This window comes from Larimichthys crocea, chromosome I (genome assembly GCF_000972845.2).
Source record: "Larimichthys crocea isolate SSNF chromosome I, L_crocea_2.0, whole genome shotgun sequence".
In the NCBI taxonomy this organism is placed as follows: domain Eukaryota; kingdom Metazoa; phylum Chordata; class Actinopteri; family Sciaenidae; genus Larimichthys; species Larimichthys crocea.
Window position 1 is genome coordinate 2,071,803 of NC_040011.1, and position 23,400 is coordinate 2,095,202.

The 23,400-nt window shown below is 44.3% G+C and overlaps 1 protein-coding gene across 1 annotated transcript in view; it reads left to right on the plus strand.

The window, feature by feature from the left end:
* Positions 1-12,267: 12,267 nt before the first annotated feature.
* The window catches only part of LOC104937724 (complexin-2), a 38,462-nt gene continuing 27,329 nt past the window's right edge, over positions 12,268-23,400 (plus strand). Inside the window, exon 1 of the mRNA XM_010754030.3 lies at positions 12,268-12,375. The gene's annotated coding sequence lies outside the window, so the exon portion shown is untranslated. The remainder of the gene's footprint in view (positions 12,376-23,400) is intronic.

The following is a 23,400-nucleotide window of genomic DNA, read 5'->3' on the forward strand; positions in this document are numbered from 1 at the left end:
TGTGTGTATACATTAATACAAAACCCCCACAGCACACATCATTCATTCATACATGTGGAAAACACTCCCACACTGCCTCAGCACGAGCAACAACAACAGATGATGTATTAGTTTTATACGACACCTCATCAAATATTAAACACTAATATAACGGAGCCACGTTTCCTTCATGTAATAACTCTTCTGTCCAGTCACATTCATCCATTGTTTCCCTAAAACAAGCGTCACAACAGTGTGTTATCGTGATGGCTTCATCTTCCCTTTGGACGTGACAGACGTCCGTGGTGTGAGCCCGTATACAAGACTCTCTGTCGGTGCCGGTGACAGGTGGTCGCTCCCTTATCTGTGGAGCCTCAGATCAGCAGGGCCGCAGGATGTGTCGCCTCGCAGCTTCCTGTAATCTGACCGAGGCGCTCGTCGGTCCTGACTTTTAATTAATTTGAATTTACTCCCACGCCACACGCGAGCTGAGCTGTCCAAGAAAACAAGAAGAGCTCAAAGATCTCCTGTGGGGGCGAAGGTCCTTTGCTGACTCGGCTGTATTGCTCATTACATGAAAGTCTTCCAAATAATTTGAAATTAGCTACAGAGACCAAAACTGTTTTTTGTACCAGGCTGTAAACATGTTTATTTCTGCCGTGAAGTCATTTGGACATGGGGACTTATGGAGACTGACTCACTTCTGGAGCCAGACTCAAGTGGACGTTAGAGGAACTGCACTACAGTGGTCGCCTCACTTTAAGTGTCACTGTTTACCGGACTCAGTTACAGAAGACACATCAGAATCAAGATAGAACTCAACCCTGAGAACTTGATGGAAAACCCAAGAGAACCAAGTATCCCTGAGATGGAAATGGACTCTGGAGATGAGATGGAACCACCGACGTTAAACGTGGAGCCTGCAACCGAGCTAGACAGTGACAAGCGTTTCCGCTTATTTGTCATCTTGCTGACAAGAAGAGTGTATCAGCAAGAAGAACTGCAGCCAGGAGACGGTGAACGCCCACATTAAGAGGCTGCTCAAACAGACCATGAAGGAAGGTCTTTGTCTGGAGACCAAGGACGTCAAGAAAGTGTGCAAGGCTGTAACGAAAGACCCGCAGGAGAACTTTGGCAAAAAAGAGGTGCTGGAGACTATGGTTATATTAAAGGAACCGCCCATGGATGCAGCTATCGTACAGCGTTTGCAGGAGAAGTTGACAGACGCCTGTGTTCAGAAAGACAATAACGGCAGCTGCTGGCATACTCTCTTCAGTCGGTTGTTTCTGTAAAGCTGTGCCCCTCCCCGTCTTGGCAATCACTCTCTCAGCCCCTTTGATTGCACTAATGCTCTTCATCAAGGGGTGAAACATCAGAAGGTCATCGGACAGCACAGTGGAGGCTCTCTCTGTGACTACGGGTTTTCTCCGGGAGCTCGGGTTTATCCTGTAAACTCAGTATGCTAAAGAAAAATTTAATTCTGAAACCTCAGTTATGCACTGTTTGGATTACACTTTCTATGTATAATGTTTGATTTGAGGATTCCAGCAAAAACAATTCAAAATAAATTACATATATTGTCCCTGACCCTCTTAAATTACCCTCAAATTCCAATGTTGCGGTTGCGCCACATTGCGTGTACGATACGCAGCCATTTAGTTTCAACATCATACAAAAAAAAACAAGAACATAAATTGCCGTTTATGATACCTTGTTCTTTGCAGGTAAAACTGCTCTTTAAATATTATTTGTTTATTTTTTTATCATCTGAGCACGGCCAGTAGAGTGACACTTTGCACAGGAAGAAAATCCACATCTCTTTTTGTTTTATTTGACGTCACCAAAGGTTTATTATATATTTAAACTTGAATTTACAGTTCAGAAAACTTCAATACATTAAATAAAAAAATCTTAATTTCATGGCGAGTTCAAATTTTGTCCCAGAGCCTCTTAAATTAGCCCCAAATTCCACCGGTTGTGGATGCACCACGTTGCGTGTGCGATACGCAGCCGTTCTAGTAAATGTTTCAACATCATACAGTAAAACCCAAAAGAATATAAATAGCTGTTTATGTTATTTTGTTCTTACATGCTGTGTTTTCTCAACCTGAAGAGCGCAGAGAGGTCGCCGCTCAGCGTTTCCTTTGGGAAAACCAACATGCATATCAACTGAAATTTAGCATCGTGGCCTGATGTCGCAGGATGGCTCTTGACTGTGTCATCCCATCTTTCTCTCCGCACTGAGCCAAGCTGTTATTTATTGTTGCTGAGACACTGTGAAGAGGTTGGTCAATATCCACAGATGTGATCGCTAGTGAGCGTCTTGCATGATAAATCAAATAGAGCTGCCTGCACGGTCTCCTCCGTCTGCCAGTCGCATTGTGTTAAGGTCTATCTGATTTGACTTTTAATGGCCAGATCTACATGGAGCAACCTCACCGCTCCACTTACCGTTGACCTATAAGTCACCACTGTTCTGGCACTTTGATGTGGCTCTTGTAGTATAAAGTGTTATGCCTTTTAAGTTGAAGTTTCATTCTTCTCTTAAAATATATGGTTTGAAGTAATCAAAGGGAGAAAATTAATACAATGTGAACACAATGTTGTTAACGAAATAATGAACACCATGGTTTTAGTGAAAGGTTGATTTATCATGTTAAAAACTGATTGTACCACAAAAAATACAGTACAAGACATCTATAGTGGTCTAAGAAAACAGTGATGAAAGGTTTTTTTAAAATATAAGTAAAGCAAGCTCGGTTTTTAATGGTGTAATCTTGTAAAAAGTAAAAAAGAGAAATCTTTTGACCTAACACAGTAGCCCTGTGAGTTCCTCAAGATATTTCTTGGCCTTTTCAAGCTCCTCATTTTTGACGGAGACGGCTAAAGAGTGACAGGAATGTGGAGAGAGAGAGAGACGGGGAACGACACGTGGGAAACAGCCACAGGTCTGATTCGAACCCCGGGCCGCCACGGCAAGGACTGAGCCTTCGTACACGGGGCGGCCGCGCCACCAACTAGAGAACAACAGAATAAATTTAATCTGAAAAATGTACGAAGTGAAGAGCCAGAAGGACAAAATCTGTGACAATACTACAATATTACATTACAGATAATATGCAAAGTTGGAATAACCTGCTGAAAATCCACATTTCTTTATCTGACTTCACCAAAGGTCAGCGTTAGATTATGCCTCATTTACATATTTAAATTCCAAATTACATTTCAGAAAACTTACAATACAAAAATTATAATTACATGGTGATATTCGCGTATTACGTATTTATCTTAACTTGGAGAGTGAAACAGTGTCAGACATGAGCTTTCAGCTCAAATCAGATTTCACACCGATCAATATTCTCATTCATTGAACACCAGCTTTTTTCCCATGGTGATCGTCCTCGGTTTCATCTGACGGAGCTCAGATGTGCTCGGGCATGCTGATCAATCCATTCAGATACTAACGCTTTCAGACAAGGTGTACACGTGTGTGTCTATCTGTGTATTTACTCCTGTGTGTGTGTTCACCTATGTGTGTTAAGGATGGCCAGCTGCGTGCCGAGAGATAATCAGACCCAGCCATCCATTTGCTTCAGTCAAAACGAATTAGTCTCTGGGTCTGTTAAAGGACACTTCGACCATTCTGGATAATTGCTGCGCTGCATTGACCGGAGGCTTCCTGATTGATTTTTGGAGTTTTGGTGAGATGAGAATCTTTGATGCTCGGTCACTCTCTCTCTCTCACTAGGTTTTCCTCATAGGTGACTAAATGTTTCAGATTTGAGGGGAGAAAACCAACTCAAGCGAAACGCTGTTTAAACCTGAAACACTGCTGACGTTCTGGTGTTCATTTGAAATCCGAGTTTCCTTCAAGAAAATTTGGTGTCATTCTTAATATTTTTGTGGATCTGGATTAATTTGGCAAAAATAGAAAAAAAAGGAGTAATGGTGCTTTCAGGTACAATGTGATATGTGGTGCGTTCACTGTTTCCTGGCAGTGCGTTGTGCAGCAACACTGCTCTGAACCCATTATGTTCAATGGCTTCCACTGCACCACAACAGCATTTCACTTCATTAACCGGTAGGATAAGGTGTTGTATCTGTTATGGAATTTTCTATCCTTAGGTTACACGAGGTGACGTGTGGGCTTTGAGGTCCTCGGCAATATTAACTGTTTGGCTTTGACTGGGTGCCAGTCTATCTCAACACTGTGGTGTCCAGGGTCACAGAGACCTGTTGCTGCCTTCATAGACATAATAGATAGCTTGTTGTTGACGGTCCAATCTGCGTAAACAGACATCTGTGTCTCCAGACTAGAATATGCTGACAATAACACCTCCATGGGTAAAGACATTCTCTGTGACTGATTCTGGGCGTGTAGTATTTGTGGTGTTATCTTGGGGTTTAAAGTCGATCCACCAGGATGAGTTGGGCAGAATGTGAGACCGACTCAGGCACTTCTGATGAACTTTGAGAGTGTCTCTAATTCTCCTTGGCCAAGCGTCAATAAATAATACAGCATAAGACATCAGAGGCTGCTGAACACTTTCTTCCTTCCTGACCTCACCATTGACCTTTGACTTCAGTGATTTCTCCACAACAGTATCTACCATTTTCATGTTGTTTATCTACCATTACTCACCATAGCTTTTAGGTTAGGCCGTGAAGGTTAGGGCTGCTGTGAGAAAGCAGCCATTTAGAATTTAGGTTTATAACGTGAATTAGTATCATTGTTTGAGATCTACTCCCACCAAGTTTCATAAAAACAGGGGGAAGGTATACCTTCAGACCAAATGCACAAGAACAAGTAGATTTTGTGAACTAGTAGTGGCACCTGTGACGTTACAGGTCATCTTTGATTTGCAAAAAGTGTAAAATCTGAGGGTGCCTGAACACCTCAAACCTAAAGACACGTTTAGAGCTCCTTATAGTTCTATCTTTGAGCTTTCACGGGAGTACACTGAAGTCTCATTATTTTTGTACGCAGCATTTCTTCATATGAAACAAAACTGGCTGTTAAATTTCGTCTTCTTTATCTTAACAAAAAGCTACCACGATAAGTGGTGACCTCATTCATTAATGACGATACAGAGCTCGCAGAGCTGAAACCGGATCTGAGCGGCCTCATCTACATTTCACACAGGCCTCGTCAGGCAATTAGTGGTGGGAGAGTTAATTGCTGCCTCCAGATTAAAAAGATAGATTTTTTTTAAATGGGATCTGTGGTGAATCAAAGATGTGCAAAGATGCTGTTGAAAGGGTTTATTTTCAAGAGGTCTTTCAGTTCATAGAAAACCTTTTTCTTTTCCTTCTTTTCATTGAGCGTTCACCTCTAGCCAAGAAGAACCTTAAAACTGAGCTTTTAAACTGAATGACATCTGCTGTATGAGAGCTTTTATTGTGAAAAATGTCTTTTATCCACTAAAATATGACATCTAACATCTGGCAGTTCAAAAACTCCTTAAAGGAGAAGATGAGGTGAGGGCAGGTTAGATCATTGGGTAATCTGATTTCAGAGAGCTGGAGGTCTTCAGAGAGGTTTGTGAAGGTAGAGAGGGACGCCCTTGATCTTGTAGGAACTGGTAGGAACTGGTAGGACGGTCCACCAACGGGGAACAACAGACGAGAAAAGTTTGGATTGTCCTGAGCGTATGGGTGGCAGAGTCAGGCGTCATTCATTGGAGGAACGCAACGGTCGTGAGGTACCATATGTCTGTATAAGAGCAGGTAGCCAGTGGAGCTCGATGAGCAGCGAGGTAACGTGACTTTCTGGGTTGGTTGAAGACCAGGCGAGCCGCCACGTTCTGGATCATCTGAAGAGGTTTCACTGTGCAGGCTGGCAGGCCCATCGTTACAGTGATCAAGTCTTGAGATGACCACAGCTTGTGTCAGGAGTTGAGTAGCATGTTAAGTTAGGTAAGGCATGACCGGGCAACTGGGGCAACATGATCAGAGAAGGTTAGTTGGTCATCAATCATAACCTCTAAGTTTCTCGCCACCCTGGTGGGGGCAAGACACAGGGAGTCAATGCTGATGTTGCTGATGGTGTATAGTAGGTTTGGCTGGGTGGTGGTGTGCCTTCATCCATGTGGAGATATCTGAGAGGCATTCAGAGACAGAAACATGTCAGAGCTCTGAAATGTCACTGTCAGGATCTTTTATGTTTTTTTTAATGACATGGTTACTTGCAGAGAAACTTGAACAAACAGTGAATGTGTTGCTCTTGTGGAGTGGGTGGGTGGATGGTTGCAGAGAGCTGTAGTTAAACTGGGCAGCTTCCACTCATAAATGTCCTTAACTGTGTGAATGTGATGGGACAAGGGCTAAAAAAGAGCGTGCTGCTCAGTCTGGTTATTCCTGAATGAATGGAGTTAGAGAAGAGACAGTGAAGAGTCTTTCTGTCTGGTTAGAGGTGTACAGGAAGCAGCATGTGTGTGCTCAGCAAACCCTCCCTGGGTAAATAAAGGCAACAGCTGCAGGTCCACCAGACTCGGAGAGTTTATCACGGACAACAATATGAGACGTTCAGGTTTCTAATTTGTGGTTTTGACCTCGAGGGAATAAGCGGCGAGGACGCAGATTACTGCTTTGACTAGAAGTGCAGAAGTCAGGACTTTTCTTTCTGGAGAGGCAGTGAACTGCTGACAGCGGCAACGCTCGGTTGGCTGAGCTGAATAGTGCGGATAAAGACAAGAAGCACAAGGACACACACACATGAACACACACGCAGAGCGAGAAAGAAAAGAGAGATGGATAATAGAGTGGGAGAAAAGTGTGGACAGCAGCATCCGTCTTCTGGACAGTCGACTTTACTTTTATTTCTTCCTCTCGTCCAGCTGATTAAAAACAGACTGTGGTCGTGTCGATTCGATGAGATAATCAAGAAAATGCTGTTGAACACAAACTGAAACATGATTAATATAAAACAGCATGCTGAAAACATATTCTAGCATCGTGCATTAGAGCGGCAACTCACGATTAGTCAGTAGGAACGTTTGCATCAATGTATTTTCAGCTAATTTAAAAAAAACGTCCTTGATTTCGCACGACAGTCTTAAAGTGGTTTTGCCTTTTTCTAAAGAGTCAACGCTCGATGTTTGGTGATTAGGAAAGTTGCCTACCCGCACCTCCAAGTTTGAGGCCATGGTTCTGTTGGAAAATGGTGGAATGGAGTTGTTCCTCAAGCGTCACTTGTTCACGAGTGACGGGAAATGGAACACAAGATGGACCGGCGTGTTGGTGCAGCGTTGGCACTGATGTGGACGTTGCACCGGACCATTGTGGGGAAAGGACCTGAGCTGGAGGGCAAGGCTTTCAATTTTCCAGTCTGTCTATGGTTCAACCCTCACCTACAGTGATGAGCTTTGGGTAGTGACTGAAAGAATGAGATGGTTGGACGTAGCTTTGGAGAAAACGTGAGGGAACTCGGAGTAGAGCCGCTGCTGCTTTGAAAAACGGCTAAGGCGGTTCAGGAATCTGTTCTGGATGTCTGCTGTGTGCCTTCCTTTGGAAATGTTCTCGTACATCCAACTAATATTCCTAATATAATGTTAAAAGTTAGAAACAAGTGTTAATTGTCATTTCTCAACAAGGAATTCCTCCTTTCACCTGCTGACTCACTGTCACGTTTTCCTTCACACTGAACTGACCTGCGACCGCTGCCCTTCCTCTTCCTCTTCCTCCTGTTTTACTGCTGCAGCAATTTCTCATCTTTTTTTCTTCTCTCAACTATTTCCATCAAATAAAGCAGCCAACAGCAACGATGGATCGCTTAGCGAAGCAGGAGCGATGGCTTGTTCACCGATGATAAACTGGACTCTGTGTGACTAATGGGCTAATCTGAGCTGCTACGCGGTGCTGCAAAAGGAGGAAGAGGAGGAGGAAACAGACAATAGTGAACACAAATATAGAAGCTATTTAGTGAACCTGTCCAGGAGCAGCCGGTTGTGGGGTTTTAATGCAGACTGTGATGCATTCTGGGGCTTTAAAATCCTCTTCCTCTGTCTGTGCCTTTATTATTTTGTAACGAAGGAGTAATTACTGTCTTGTGAGCTCATTTGAAGTCCTTGCTGGGGGTTTCCTACATTACCCAGAGTGCCAGTCACTGTCCAAAGAGAACAGAGACATCTCTCAAAAGTTTAGTTTGTGAAAATTGAAGTGGATCTGCTGTAAAGATCCGAGACTGAGATCCATCAGCTTCATGTGTATTGGCTTCATTGATGATGCTTTTTGGCTGCTTTTATTGTTTATTGTATAAGTGAGAATCGAGGAGGAGGTGAAGAAAGGAACGTTCTTCATGGAAGGACGCAAAGAAGCTGTTATAAAGGTAGACAAGGGAGGAATTAAAGGAAGGAAGAAAGAGGTTGACGCAAAGAGGAAGTATGTAAAAAAAGACAGAGGGGGAAGGAAAGAAATGGGGGGAAGAGGAAAGTAGTAATTAAGCAGTTACAGCTCGACGAGGACTGGAGCTTTTTCTGGAGCTCTATCGGGTCTTCTGATCTGCGTTCAGCAGTCAAGGACGAGCTTCACATCAAACCTCAGTGTTAAACCCTGCGACGTGTGAGGACGGAAACGCTGCTGATTTTCCAGCGTGAAAACAATCAAGTGTCTTCCAGTGTTCATGTGAACAGATGGAGCACGGACACATCAGAAAACACACATGCAGTATTATGTGTCGTATGAATTATTCACTATGACCTGACGTGAGCGACATCTGGTCCACGCTGTCTGCGTGAGCACAAAATGAAAAAACTCCAGGCTGGAGGAAAGAAAGAAAACCTTTCTCACCATCAGAGATTTGATCTGATTTTAACTGCTTGTAACTTTATTTATAGCAAATCTTGGAAGTCTGAAATGACATGAGTCAGTATTCATTGAAATGTTTTCAATCTGACAGTTACCACAAACATGTTCACATGAGCATGAGATGAAAAGGTTTCAGATGAGCTTGACTTCCCATCACGTGATACAGAGACAGAGGAGATTTGACAACTTGTTTTGGTCGTCAAACATGGAAGAGAAGTTTGACCTGATCACAGAGAGGTCAGCGTTTATCTTTTAATGTCCATTTGTCCCTAATATGTCGACTTCAGTTTAGTTGTTACAGATAACACATGTAGACACCGTTTTGAAGTCAGTGTGTTTCGGTCGAGATGCAGCAAAAATCAGAATCTTTGGCTGAACAACACACAGAGTTTCTTCTTGGTAACTTGCAGAGATTAAGGCTCAGCCTGTGGACAGTCCAGTCCTAAAGACCAAACACACTCTGGACACTAACGGACCCAAATTGTGTTAATTAGCATTTTGTCTGGCAGGATATTTCTATTTAAAGGCATCATGGCTTAATGCAATTACATCCTCGTGCCTGGTTTTGTCATGGAACGGCGTTCTGCTGCTGCTTCTCTCAGCCCACTGAGTATCAGCTGAGATTAAATGAAGCAGCTTCTTCCTTTGAAGGAATAAATTATTCCAGAGTGTTTGTTATGGAAAAGATTTTGTTTTAGCACGAGTCTATCTTCATCCAACTAACATTCAGGCTGTTATACTGTACAGTAAATAAAAAAATACACTCAGAAAAATGAAAGTGCTTACTGGGACCAAAAACGCCATAGCAGAAATGTTTTTAGTGCCACAAAGGATCTTTTATCAAGAGGAGCTTTAAAGAACCGTTTCTGCAAACAGTTCTTGAAAGAACGCCTAAAGATGTGTCAAAGAACATAACAAAAAAAGTTCTTTAAGCCACTGTAACGATGCGTAAAGAACTTCCTTGAACCCTCTTTGTAACCTTCTTTTTGGACCCAACTGGTTCAGGAAAGAACCTCTTTTAAATGGTTCTTCTGTAACTTTAAATCAAATGAAACAAGAACATGAACTAAAGTCGTTTTTCACCATATCTCCGACACGCGTCATTGAAATTCTCCTCGGCGGTGGCGGCAGCAGCATCGTACAAGCACGCTGATTCATTGAACATTACGGAGCTAATCTTGTGCTGCATGCGCTTACTGATTACACTTTGTGGAAGTCAGACTTGCTCGTTTCTTCAGACTGTTCTTCAGCTTAGTGTTTGGTTGAAGTTCGTTAAAGAAAAAGAGGAGAATGGCAGAGAAGTACGCGTCCAATTCATCCTCCACTGCTGGATTGTATTAAGCAATAGAGCTTTGTATAAAATAAAAAATGGCTGTAACTCGTGAGTCTTCCTAAAAAAAGAGAGGCCACTTCCTTCATGTGAGACCATCAAGAGATTTAAATCACAAAAATGTGGACTTTAAGCACCACCAGTAATGAGAGCGTAATAAAATATTAATGTTTCAATATGCAGAAAATGTGAAATAGTGAGAAATTCTACCTCAAAGGGAAAACAGTGACAGTAAGTGAGAATCAGGCAGCTGAAGGCACAGCGAGCCGAGCTGAAGGCCTGATCTCACACAACGCATGGCAACATTAGGCCTTATAATCCGGCCAATCATCAGACCTGTCTGCATATTTCATAAGTTGAGAGGTTTCTCCGCAGTGGGTGTGTGATTCTGTAGAAGTAACCTCTGCCCGACCCCCCCAAGATGGATCTTGCTGCGAGGCGAGAGCCATAACAAAGATTTGTCTCCTCGGAGAGCAAAAATGGCCACCGACCCCAGGAGGATATTACTAACGCTGGGTGGAAGTGCTCCACACGGAGTTTGTCTTTCTTTGTAGTGACTGTGAAACATGCTGTATTACTTTTACAGGCTGCTGAAGAAAGCACTGAAACACTTCAGACATTGAGCAGCAGTTCTTTGTAAAGTGCTGTGCTGCCTTTTTGGGTCCATTTCATGGTTTGTTCTGGGGTTTGAACTGGTTCTGATTACTGGATCTTCAACCATGCTTCCTACCGTTTTTGTAGCAGATTGCTGAATCGTGATGAACGTCGTACTACTCACCAGTTTCTACAGATTAATCAATAATGAAAGTGAAACCAATGTGGAAGTGCCAAAAAAAGCAGTTCCTCAAACGTCCAATTGAGTCCATAAGTCCCCATGACTACCAAGACGACGGCGGCCAGGGCCACCACGAGCTTCAGAAAGCTGTGTGGGACGTCACGGAGACTACGTCTGTAACACCAGTTCTGTGAAAACCTCAACAGACCATCATACCTCATGGGATTATAAATTAAAACACATTTATACACAATAAACACAAATCTAATCTTTCATCTACATGCAGACAAACTTGTGTATTTCTTCTGTACGTCTGTTCTTCACGTCTCTTGCTGCTTTTGGACTCTGGAGGTTGTTGTCAGTGTTTGCGTTGCTGTCTGGCCGTGTTGTTGGCGTGACACACGGGCAGCACCTGTCCTGTCTGTTTGCTTAGTGTGTGTGTGTGTGTGTGTGTGTGTGTGTTTGCTCAGTGATAAACGAGGCTGGTAATGACACTTTAACAATGAGTGCATTAGTGTTACACCAGGCTTCACATCCACGGCCTCCAGCAACACCGGCTGCTCCGACGGCCCGATGACACCTGAACGCAGCGGCGGTGATATCTTTATTTCTAAAGAGCTGCAGTAACTGATCCAACAACTACAACTCCCATCAGGCTTTTACAGCCTTTACAAGGTGTTTGTCCACCTGATCCATACCGAGGTACAGGAATTATGCTTATTTACTTTATTTTCAAGAAGACTGGTGCAACCTTACATGATGGAAACGTTCCTCGGACCACCAGCAGATCGAACCACATAGAGAATCCGGTGGATTCTCAAAATAAAACACCCCATGCAGACTCTGTTAAGAGACCAAAACAGTTTTTTGTACCAGGCTGTAAACATGTTTATTTCTGCTGTGAAGTTGGACATTTTAACATCGGGACTTATGGAGACTGACTCACTTATGGAGCCAGCCTCAGGTGGATGTTAGAGGTCACTTTACAGCCTCGGAGGCAGATAAACCAGATCAAACTCTGAGCAAGTTAACTGGAGGGACGCTGGTGGAGATACTAGTGAAAACATCTCTTGAATCCTGACTTTATTATTCCAAGTTTAATGGTCTCATGATGAAGACTGTTCTTCTTCGAGTTGCCTTCAGACCTGCTGCTGCTGCTGCTCTGAGGTGTTTGCATCACCATCATGGTTCAGTCTGGATGTTCAGTCTTACAGACCTGTTGTGTCTCTGGTGCTTCTTGTCGAGAATCTGTCGCCATATGCTTCCTCATGCTCTCTCCCTCTCCTTGTCTTGGAGGAAACAAGAGTGGAGGCTGTGAGGTAATGGTGCGCAGGAGGGAGGGAGGGGGGAGGGCGAGGTGGGAGAGAGAGAGAGAGAGAGAGAGAGAGAGAGAGAGACGGGATATAGGACGGGCATCACACGGAGGTTTGGCTGCAGACTGGTCGGGATCCCTTTCGCCGCCCTCGGTCGCTTCAAGACGCATCAGGTCAGTGAAACCGAACCAAAACGCGCCGCGCGGCCAAAATGTGACAGGAAACGTGTTGGGAACAGTGTGTGTGTGTGTGTGTGTGTGTGTGTGTGTGTGTGTGTGCTCCGTTATTATTTAAGTGTTGTTTGTGTGTTTCTTTGGTGGCGGGGCTGATCTGTGCTGCAGCTCGGGTGTGAAGATGGAGATGTGAGGAGGGTGCGCGCAGGTTTTTTTAGGCGTGAACTGCTCCCGCGTGTGTGTGTGTGTGTGTGTGTGTGTGTGTCTTGTGTGTGTGTGTGTGTGTGTGTTTATGCAGATAAACACATCCTGCAGCGACAGACGGGGGCTGCAGGTATCAGTCAGCTTCACCTGGCTGGATGCAACATGCGGGAGAGACGCGGAACGTCTGCGCAAACACAAACCGCGGTTTCATGTCCTCCTCACCCACCCAGGTGCAGGAGGATCCTCTCGCCTCTATCACCGCCATAACTCTCCTGTAGGTGAGAATGGAGGAGGAGGAGGAGGCTGGAAATCATTGATGAGGATGAGGCAGATCCCGCGCTGCTCAGTGAGGAGGGCCTGCCCCGGCTCCGGTCCTCCGCAGTGCCGCCGTCACCAGCAGCAGCACCGAGCCGCAGCGGCAGCAGCATCTCGGCTGGTGATGGATGGAGGGAGAGCCTGAATTATTTATAGCTGCCAGTGCATTGATTAGCTTTATGTAACGCACCGGCAGCTGTGTACGTGTGGAGGGCGGTGTGTGTGTGTGTGTGTGTGTGTGTGTGTTTGTGCAATCAAGGCAACAGTGTTTGAAATGAAAGCTGTGTGTCTCTGTGCACAGGCTTGTCAGATAGTGTTTGAGAGGTGGTGTGTGTGTGTGTGTGTGTGTGTGTGTGTGTGTGTGAATGGGTGTGAGGTACAAGCATCTTCTCGTAGCCAATCAAATGCAGAGAGAGACTGAAGCATAGTAAGCTATAAAACAGCTTTACTGCACGTTTAAAGGAAGATCCCCTTCAAATTAGGGCCTTTTATTTTGGAAGTTCTTCTTCCTGTGAGGAGCTGACGTCCAGATATTTCCAGGCAAAACATGATGTCATGTCATTTCCTTTGGATTAAAGAGCCAGAAGGTCCTAATTAATTAATAGTAATCACAGAATACAGACACATTACAGCAACAGTGACGACATCACGGCGTCTGTCTTTCAGCCTTTTATTTCACCAACCACTAAAAGTCAGTCCCAGATTTACTCTTGTCCGACACTCGCTCACTCTCTCTCTGTCCTCTTCAGCCTTTTTGCCTCTGCCATCATGTCCGTAGAGGCTGCTGAGCCCGGTTACATCGCCACCCATCCACCCACCATCAGCTAACAGCAGCTAAAATCTGGTTATTTTGTCGTAGGAAAGTTCCCCAACGTTGCTTTAAACCAAATCTATATTTGTATGTTACGAGGTTGTTGCGGACCTACAGCGGCTTTGTCTCAGCCGATGTCCTCATGGCTCCAGCGGCTACGGAGATGCCCCATGGGGAACCGTCAGAGCTACTGTTGGTCATCTGCTTGCCAGCAGAGGCTGTTGAGTGAAGAGAAAGTTAAAGTTTAGTGTAAAATCTTGTAAATTGCTGTAGGTATCTTCAGCAGGACTGTGATCATTCACAGTTGTCGTGGTACCTTCATATCTCCTTGTTGGCTGACCGCTTAGCTCAGAACTACAAATTCAACCATGACTGCAGCTTTGAATGTGTTAACTTCCAACTTCCAACCCTTTACCGTGATTTGTGGCGGTCAACCCTCAAGTCGGCGTCTTCAGTGCTGTTGGTGGCATGCATAGGTTAGATTGTTATGGCCTTTTTTAAACCTTTGTATATCTGCTGTTTCTCTTGCCGACAGTGCAAAAAGCAGTCGTGCCTTTAGAACTGATCACTGCAATATATCAACAAGCAAAGCAGATGTGTTATCTGCTGCTGTCGCTGCATGGACCTCAGGCTCACTGTGAGTGTGAGAGGGGAAAAATGAGTTTCTGTTATCAGCACTGCATCGTTTCTCTGTTCTCAATAGAAAATCTGGCATGAATAACGCTCGAGCGTCGCCGGTTGGATCTCTCGGCTTTGTGCTGCTGAGCCGCGAAAGGTTTGAGTGACGGCCGCACGGAAAGATTCGCCCATTCTCGGCCTGACTGTCACTCGGGTGTTGCCATAAACAGACTTCTGTATATGTGGGTTATCGCGACACTGATGCACCATTAGCTCCATCACGCTCGCTGTATGGAGTGAGCTATACGCCGAGAGGCTGAGACCGAGGGAAACCAAAGTCTTGTTGTCAGTTACTAGAGCCGGAAATTACTCATTTGGTGCAAGCAGATGGCGGTGAGGTGAAGTTAGGGTTAGTGGCGTCCACCATGGCTGAGTATAATAGGCTGAGACGCCTGTCAATCAAACAAACATCAGCCCTAAAATAGCCTTAAAGGATCAGACAGTTTGTTTTGACCATATTAGCTCATGGTACAGTATATTGGCTGTACAGATCAGATTCTTACCCAGCAGCTCGGTAAGTGCCCTATGCTTCAGGATATGATACTGTAGATGCCTGTCTAGCAGCATGTCTGGATGCACCAGTATGTCGCTTGGATGGTTGGATGTGCCGTCGAAGTCATGTGACACAGTATGAAGAGTGAGATGGTCCACATATGGAGGAGGTTGGGTTGGATGGTCAGTCCTACCAGAAAATCCAGTGATCTGTAGTTCTTAGTTTGAGATGAACGTGTTGACACGGTGGAGTAAACCACTTTTTGCTCCAGCTTCAACACTCAACAGATGAGTCTTTTATAGGACACTGCAAATTTCAACCCTGAAGTGTTATTGGTGGATATAAGAAGACATTTCTTTTTAGGCTGCAAATCAAAGTCAAAGAAGTTACCGTATACGGTCACTCGCCCAGAGAGGGTAAAAAAATATCACATAAAATATGATATAACAATCAGACATATTTCAACATATCACACGTCATACAGTGCAAAAAATGTTAGGGTTAGAGTAGATACATTAGAGGCCGTAGCAACATTTACCTGCGACGTAGCTTACGAACGTTCGCTGATGAAAGTCGAAAGACGTGATTCTGCTCCTTCATTGAGAGCAAACTATTCTCAGGGTAGTCTTCATTTATAAATGTTGGTCTGTTGCTTAACAGAAAATGTTGAGCCTTGACCTATGAAACAACATTTCAGAGTATCTCATTAGAAAAGTTTGATGGAAAAGCCAAAATAATAATAATTTAAAAAAAGTTTTAAAGCTGTTCCTTTTTCTAAAGAGTTAAAGCTCTTAACAGAAGATGGAAACATGGATTTTGTAGCAAACATTGAAGTCACATGACTGATCAGCTGTTTCCTCATGGCTCCACAAACGGTGTAACCTTCCTCACATTCATATGTGAAACAAACGCAGATGTCTGATTAACTGTGTATCTCCTCTTGGATACATAATGTAAAAATACTCCATATAGAATTATACAAAGTATTTAGTAAGGTGTAGTAGGTGTACTTACTGTATGTGTTTTTCTGTTTTGCATACTGATAGCGTGTTTGTGTATGTGAGGAGTATTTTGTCATGCTTGCACTCTGCAGGAGCCTCACTACAGAAGCGACCGTACGTCAGAGGGAATTCATAAAAGATGCATTATTTATAACTGACTGTGCACGGAAATACCTTCAGTTAGGCTGCCTGGAGTTCTTTATCTAGAAAGAATCTCACAGTCTTCACGCTGTGAGACCTCTCGCTACGCTCTCAGTCTCGTAGTTTTAGGCTTCTTACGATAAAGGCTTTGTCTGAAGACATAAAAAGATCGCGCCTACGTGTGAGGGCAGATTTATTGTTTTATTTTTAGTCTTGCGGTCTGAGCGTGACGCTATAAAAAATTCAGAATCTCATCAATTATCCAGAAATTATAACATGACTAGCCGGGGTGAGGGGAGTCGTTCAGGGAATGCAAAGAGGTTTTTTAAGCTTCGGAGTGTTGAAACACAGAACAGAACTGGGCTCAGCAGCTGGACTGGACCGTGTTTACGCTGTTAACTTGGTCAACTGTGCAGCTAACCCAACTGACTCAATCCTTGGGATGCCAGGCGCCAAACCAGTCAAGAAAACCACCTTCGTAGGTTGTGTTCAGTCCGGTCCAGACATGTTCACAGTAAAGTAGACACTGTGTGCTACTCACATGCTATTGGTTACTTCTTTAAAGTGACTTCACCACCATCTACACCTGAAACCTCCTCAGTGGGAGTTTGACCTGGACCCACAGAGTTGCCCTGACAGATCCAAAACCCGTCGCTGATCAGTCAAATCGGTCCCGCCCGCTGAGGCTGTTACTTAATCCAGCGGTGGTGTTGTCAGAGGGGAACGATAGCGGCTGGATGGAATGTTTAATCATATTTAAATGTTATGCAGATAAAGTGGTGTGAGCTTCACGCTGCAATCTGAGGAGGCTCAGCTGCCGCCGCCACCGCCACCGCCACCGCCACCTTATCTTGCTGCTGCAGCTCAGTTCAGCCGGAGCAAGGAGCCGATAGATGACCTCGGTTACACGCAGGGATGCAGTCACATGATCTGTAAATATACATTCATGCAGGGTTAGAAGTTCAGGTCAGAGTTGACCTTGTTGTCCTTTTGTTCTGAGTTTTAAGTGAGGTCAGCGGACCGATAATCAGACTGAAATGCCATGTCACGATTCAGGGGTCTGCAGCCGGGTCACCTTTTCAGAAGATGTTTATTTGAGTGACTGCATTCACACTGATGGCAAATAGCCACTCTATCTGTAAGTCCTTTTACATTTGAATCAATGCATTCGTTGGCCGAAATGTAACCTTTGGAATGAGTATGAAGTTATGAATCAGACTGCAGAGGAAGTCTCTGGCCTGGATATCTGTTATCCAGTTTCTGGATATCCACTGGCTACACCGGAAGCCCATTGGCCCCTGGGCCCAGAGGCTAAATCATCATCAGACGATAGCTGATCGGTTCAGAGATTGACTTTCCTCTGTCTCAGACTTTTTTCAACTGTAAATAAAGTAACGATTGAACAAAATGACAAAAGATCCAAACCTCAATTCAAACTCAACGGGTCCTCACAAAGATACAAGTACAAAAACACAAACACACACACAAACAATAGACTCAATCAAGTGTGGAGAGTTTAAACTCTCAATTACTGTTTGCAGAGTGAGTCAACAGCTCATATTCAGGCTACAGGCCACACACACACACACACACAAACACAATTACAGGGCTGGATGATGAGGATGAATCTCCATCATGACAGAAGCCTAAAAGAGATGGAAGAGGATGAAGACGAACTGCTGAGAATGTTACAGTTAAAAGTCGACAGCAGGTTAGTTTAACTGGTACAGATCAGCTGTTAGACGACGGCATCCAAGCTACACGACAAGTTTTACATCAATCAAACATTGATTCATCAATGGAAGTTAGTTTAGTCGTCATGGTAGCCAACCCCAGTCATTGCGTCTGCATGATGGCACGTTGAATATCCCAAGTTCCCCTCAGCTGCTCTCCAGGTAAAGTGGAGACTTAAACATACGACAAAACGTACAACAAAGAGATTACCTTGTGATATATCTCAGATTATCAAACCTAAAAGTGAATCAGCTGCTGTTGGACTTGGATCAGATACTTGTGCAGAAGATCGGTGCTTCGATCACCGGCTCCTTCGGTCTACATGTCAAAGCTCCTGAGCTAATGAGCACCTGGCACCTTGCATGGTAGCCCAGGCTGTCGGTGTATGAACGGGTCAATGTGCCTTGAGTGACTAGAAAGACTGTAAAAGTGCATTTAGTGCATTACATTTCTGCTTCCTGTTTACATAATTGATAGTGTTTGATTGGGTGGCAGTGAAGATTCCTGTTTTCCACAGACTAATTGACGTCTTTACTTGGACATTCTTGGAGTTTGACTGGTGTATTTGAAACTTTCGGACAGATTTAGTCCTGGTCCTGTCTGTCCAGTTGTCTCTATACGAGTGTGACTGCCTGTCTGCTGCTCTCTCTGACATGAACTCTGCCTACCTGTTTCTTAAATTACACATCCACCTGTCCCCCTCTCTGTCCCGGTTCACCGTACAGCCGTTGAAGCGTTTCACCGATCAGCTCCGAATCGATGACTCATCCTAAAAAAAAAAAAAACGTCTGAGTCACTGACGCCTCTGTGGCTCGTTAGGCGTCTCGCACCTGTGATAGATTTCACTTTTGTTTCCCATTAGATGACTCACCATGAAATGTTTGAGCATTTATTGCTTTTTAATGACCACTCAGACGTTTAATGGACTTTTGTGAGCTGAAGGTCAGAATAACGGGATGTCGCTTTGACCCGTGCTAAAACAAACGCAGCCGATCGCTCCTCTGTCGGTGTTAATCCTGAATCCTGTGCAGCGCTGCAGATAAACAGTTCTCATATTTCTGTATTTGTATTTCGCTGGTCTTCAGTGCGGCGGTGTTTGATGGATACCTCGAGTGCAGCACTGAAAGAGTTGTCAATCAATCCGTGAGTGAGAACAGTTTCCAATCTGAGGAGAAATGCCCCTCCACGCCACTGTCTCGTTTCTGTTCTGCGTCTGTCTCGTGATTGTTTGAATGTTTGTCCTGAATGGGTTTAAAACTTGACGCGTTTCCTTGTCTTCTTCTTCTTCTGTTACGTCATTCATTGTGGAAACCAAAGAGTTATTTCATCCAACAACATAAAGTCACTTCAGCTGAATGCTTCTGCACCATCGACGTTGTGTTGGTAGATTCCATCTCACCAACTCAGCATAGTTTCTGTCTTCTCGTTGTCCAGAATGAAAACGTATCAAGCATGCTTGAAAATAATTTGAATGTTCCGGATGAGATTGGGATCATGGATTGACAGTTAAAGCCAGTTTGACGGTGACAAGTACCGGTATGGAGCGTACAAAGGCTGAGTGACTTGCTACAGTGACCCAGGTTCACTTCTGTCGATTTGTTTGCTGTGTCATCCCCTCTCTCTCCCTCTCTCCTTACCTTTCTGTCTGTCTTTGGCTATCCCCTGAATAAAAGCTCCCCAAAAAATAATATTAATAAAAAGAGAAATGTGTCCAGTGTTCAACAAGAACGCTGCCAAAACGTACTGGAATGAGTTTCCTAATCCACTAACTGATCGAGGCAGCAGTAGACCAGCGACTCATGTCTTCTGCAGCCTAACAGAGCGATAAGTGCTTTGTCTGGTTAAACAAAAAGGATGTGACTCTTTGCATCCTTTGTCTGTTGCATCCTGTTATGACCTTATTAATGCTAAAGAAAGTGTAAATTAGAAAAGTGAATTAATCCTCTAAAAACCTAAAAATATGATGAATACTAACACCAACAGTAACAATAAAAGTCATAGACGTAGGAGCAGCAGCAGCATTAGCTCCCAGTGTTAATTTAGTGTATCTGCTTCTTAAACTCAGGAGCCTGTGTGTTGTTGGCCTCTTCCTCTCTTTAACGCCGTCCTATAGCTGATGCAAAGTGTGCCTCTGTTGCCCCGGTAACGACCCTTTGGCACCTGTTGCCGTGGATCACCGCGTTAGCGTTTGCCAATCGGTGACGTTGCGGCTGACTTGGGAGAGAAAGCAGCAGCTTGCGCAGCAACGGGGAGGGAGGCGCAGTCACAGAGACAGAGGAGCGTTCTCCTGCTCTGCGCTAACATGTTGTAAAGTTCAGCTTGGTTTCTGTTTGTTGTTGCTGATGTTCTTATGGTTTCTTATTAGAGACCAGAATCACCACAGCAACTGAACTCCAACAGAGTCTTAAAAAAGAAAGAAACGTTGCACCCACTGACATTGTAAAGAATGGACGGCATGACCTAACAGCGTCCACGCTCTTAATCCTGCATAACTTTAAGCCTTAATATAATGTGAACAGGTGAGTTGTATATAAATTCACCCTCAGTACAGTTGTCATGAACGGGGAAATTAGCTACAGAGACCAAAACTGTTTTTTGTCCCAGGCTGTAAACATGTTTATTTCTGCTGTGAAGTTGGACATTTGGACATGGGGACTTATGGAGACTGACTCACTTCTGGAACCAGACTCAAGTGGACGTTAGAGGAACTGCAGTTGGTAGTACTCCCTCAGAGGTTTTTCAATTGGATTTTGGATTATTGCAGAAAATAAATGTCAAAGAAAAGTTTACAATGCTTACATGCGTTGTTCAGCACGATGATCTCCATGTATGAAGACGCTTATGATTTTGTAAAAATATTAAACTTAACGCCCAGTCCTTTGTAAATGTAGAGATCACTATGCTTCATTCATTAACATGGAAACATCTGTTTCAAAGGTAGTTTCAAATACTTGTGGACCAGAGTCAGCTGAGGGTTGAGCACAAAACCCTGATCAGGCTTTGCCTTTAATTCAGGATCCCGTCATAGTTTTTGGTTTACAGGAGACGAAGCTCCGTCCCTGTGCTTTGACCTCGGCTTCTTCACTGAGCCCCTCTTGTCACCCCTCAGAAAACACATGGATTTATTGTTCAATCAGCCGTGTAATGAATCCCGCCATCCACAGCCCCCAGCTAATTAACTTCACAGCAGGTTCCTCCCGTAAGTTAAATAACTTGTGGATGGCCCACACAGTAGCCGCCCTTGAAGCGGAGCCAATTCACTTAATTCAAACTAAATACCTCCAATATATTCAGAAGACACCAAAGAGACTTCCTGCTGACACGCTACGCTGAGTTTTCATTTAGGCTTTTTTTAATGGTCCCCACTTTGACGCTGTGTCTTTGTATGTTGCACAGAAACACGAGTCGGCGTGTATTTGGACGTTATTTGGCGAGCTGCCGCCGTATAGCGTGTCCTCCGATGTCCTGTTCGACACCCAGCTGTCGCTGCGTTTATCACGGAGCTGCTCGCGCTGTCAGCCGGTGACAGGAAATGGGGCAAATCTTGGCCCCGTTACACTGTTCGGCACAATGTTGGCAGCGTGACAGCGGTGTCTCATTTCACTTTACGAGGTCTAAAACAGAAGCAGGTCATGAATTAGTATCAGACAGAAGCTATATATGGACGAGACAATGAAATAGTTACAGATTGAGTGCAAGTCCCTGTTTTACTGAATACGACCAGGCTTCATTCAGCTCCAGCGTCACTCCACACCTATGTCCATTTTTGGTTTAGCTCAGAGGCAAGAGTGCCAAGATGGCAATGACCAGGGCCGCCACACTGAGCTTCACAACGGCTTTTCAGCAAGTCACCAAAAAGATACTTCAGATTCAGATCCACCACATCTTCCCAAGGCTTCCTGCAGTGGAGAATAAGCTGCATGTTAGGTAGTGTACTAAAAAAAAAGCTGTTGTATGTGGGGTTTCTCAGTGTTTTGAACATCCCTGCAGATCTTCTTGTGGTTGTGGGACGGCGAGCGACCCACTGTGAGCTCCAGGGCTCTGTGTTCAATGCTAATCATGCATTGTTCCTGCTGTCAGATCCACTTTGTCCAGGAGGAAGAGCTACATTGAGCCTAACTTGATTATAATACTCACCCCACCCACAGAAACCCCCACTGCCTCTCCACCCAGAACACACAAACACACTCTTTGTATTGTTCCAGCACACGTTGTCAGATGTTCAGTATTCAGATGATGGTCTTATCAAACATTACAAGCAGCTGTTAAAGAGGAAAGGTCGAAGGTTTTAACCGCGCCATTTTCTGCGCAGGCTGAATTAATTAGACAAAAAGAAATCAATAATACGTTTTATAATTAGGTAATTTATCAAGCCAAAATGTCAAAAAGCCAAATACCAAATATTCCTGCCTTTGCTTCTCTGTTTTATCATTATAAATTGAATATTTTTGGGGTTTTGGACTGTTGGTTGAACAAAACAAACCGATCTGAAGACACATTTGGCTTTTTAATCAATTTATTTTATTAAATAATTGTTAATTAATGGGAAACAACAGTCTACAGCCACGCTAGGGGCTCTGTGAGGCTGCTGAGTATGTAACGGTCCCACCATGAGCAAACACTTGGGTGGGCGAGGAAAAACTGCCTTCAAGAGGCAGAAACCTCAATCAGAATCCGGCTCCTGGTGGTCGGACATCTGCCGCCGGGTCATCGGAGTTATTACAATTCATGGCGAGGATCGCATGATTGTGTGTACCCCCAAACATCCACCTGAGAGTGGTGCTACACGGAAGGTTAAGGTCACCAGAAGACCAAATAAGCACACAGAGAGGTAAAAGCTGTAACCAGGTTCTCTGTTGTTTTTTTGGTGCAGCTCTCCATCTCCAACAGCAACATTCATCACTGTACTCGAACAGTTGGCAGGCGTAGCAAACCTCCCACCTACACAGCATCGCCGCCCACCCTTCCAGCATGCCGCTGGCCACTTACCACAGCCCTCTTAACCCTGATGGAGTGAAGTGAAGGGGAGGCTCAGCGAGCGCTCATCGACAGGGGAAAAAAAAAATAGCTGAAGGAAGAAACAAACAGCATTTATATTCTCTCATTTACATACCGTGAATGTGACTACTGTCTTTGTTTTATTCGCGGCTCTTCCAAAAATGAGATTCCTGATCTAAAGAAGTCATTTCTGCGTCGATGAGAGCGATTCTCATGATATATTTATTTTTTACACCCCTCACGTTGATTGCTTGTGTTCGCCGTTGCTATGGGTAAAGATTGGTGCTCCAGAAAGCAACCACTGTGCGAAGGCTCAGTCCTTGCTGCGGAAGCCCAGGGTTCGAATCCGACCCGTGGCTCTTTCCCGCGCGCCGTTCCCCGTCTGTCTCCTGCATTTCCTGTCAGTCTTCAGCTGTCTTTATCGAAGAAAAAGAAAGAAAGCAACCACACGTGGTTAAAGGTCTAAAGCGACTCGTGTCTCTGCAACGAGAAAGTCAACAGCCGTGTTGTGTTCTGCATGTCATGTTTTCATCTTTGGCGTATAGTGAGCTAAACGAACCTCTACACGCAGGTTTTCTTCACAATGAGCGTTGCAGCTTAACAGATCTGCAGAACTCTGACAGCAGCCATAATGTTAATGCATGGAGTCA